The sequence below is a fragment of the Orycteropus afer genome, unplaced genomic scaffold (genome assembly GCF_000298275.1).
Source record: "Orycteropus afer afer isolate SDZICR_OR568_19922 unplaced genomic scaffold, OryAfe1.0 scaffold00157, whole genome shotgun sequence".
Lineage (NCBI taxonomy): Eukaryota > Metazoa > Chordata > Mammalia > Tubulidentata > Orycteropodidae > Orycteropus > Orycteropus afer.
Genome location: NW_006921744.1, coordinates 1,166,153 through 1,167,855, shown reverse-complemented (window position 1 = coordinate 1,167,855; position 1,703 = coordinate 1,166,153).

Below are 1,703 nucleotides of genomic sequence, written 5' to 3'. Positions count from 1 at the left end.
CTTTTTAAACCTTCAAAATGGCAGCATTCCCCGGACCGGCAAAAGTCCACAACTCAGCCCACATTTCTCTTCACCTTCTCTGTTTGTTCCCCAGCCACTGTGCACAGTCTGTGCAGTCCCTGGCTAGCAGGGTGATTTTTAGGTTAATTCTTAGGTCCTACCCACCAGTCGAAAATCTCCAAGCTGCCTGTACTGTCAGGGTTGCTCAGTTTGCTGTCAGACCACAGCTCCGTATGTCTCCTTTTTTTGGAATTTTCAAATTCTTCTGCTAGTTGGGGTTTAGTCCACTTCTGTATCCTTTCCCTCAAGGCTCAGGGGTCCAAGATTATCTTCTCTGTGTGTGTTAATTGGTTTCCCTTTTCTTTGTTGAAGAGGGTCTGTGCAGTCCTTCTGCCTAATCCGCCATCTTGCTGGAACTCCAGTAAATCAGTAATTATTTTTAATTACTCTTCAAGACAGTGCTGTATGAAAATCCTTCCTGACCACAAATTTGTTTATCAGTTCTGTTCTGGACCTTTTTCCATGGCAATGTTGATAAGATTAGTTGTAAGAATTTTGGAAGTTCTTCTCATCTTCAGAATATTTTTGACCCTCTAGTCGAAATGTTGTCCTGATTTGTAAACTATGTATAGCAGTGTAGTAAATTACATGGTATGGCTTTTCTAGCCATAGTCTTTGTAACTCCCACCAGATTACTGGGTGGGACCACTCAATTTAAATTCCTGATTGCTAAAGTTATCCACCTAGGTTATTTCTGTTGAAGCAATCTTCTGGGAAATTTGCTCTCTCAGGTGTGTAGAACTCTAATGTTGGGATTGGTTAGTTTTGCCACTCTGCCAGGCATAAAATGAGCCCTGCTAGAGGCAGAAAGGAATCTCTCACTGACAGCTGAGAAAGATGGCTGGCTAAGAGAGACTGAGCACGTTCCTGAACTTGAATTGTAACCTGTTGCTTACCCAATAAACCCCATAATCTGTAATTTCCGTGTGGCATTGCAGTGAATTATCGAACCCAGCAGAGAGATGATGGGTGCTATGAGAGCGATGGTTGGTGTTAAAGTTGGTAAGAGGGCTGGAGGGTTGTGGCATGTCTGCCTTCATAAGAACAGGCCTTGGGCTGCTGATGGTGAGTCTGTCTTCTTCTTGTGGAATTAGAGGAGGTCCTAAGATGCTGCCTCCCTGCCCCCTGCCCCTTTAGCAATATTTAATGAAGTTCAATCTATTTCCATTATTGGCTTAGTATATTTAACAAATATGTAAACACAACCCAAGAAATCTACTCAAGAAAATCTTGCATATGAACATGAGACATATACAAAAATGTTTCAGCAGCATTGTTTGCAATAGCAAAAAAACAGAGATGATCCACATATCTTTTGACTCAAACGTGGATAAACTGTGGTATATACCTACAAAGAAATATTTTATAGTTAGTCCCACACTTACAAGGTATTTTGGTTACAATGAACCACACTTAGGTTCATTGTTTTTTTTTTTTTATTTTTGTACATTTTTTGGTTAGCATATGTTCTGGTTACCTAGTGCCACTATGACAAGAATATACCACAAATGGGATGGCCTTAACAAACAGGAGTTTATTTTTACAATGTGGAGGCTTTAAGTCCAAGTTCAAAGTGCCAGGCTCTAGGGGCTGGGTGAAAGCCCCTCAACCTTGGGGTCCAGCTCTGCCTCTGCTCCCGGCCC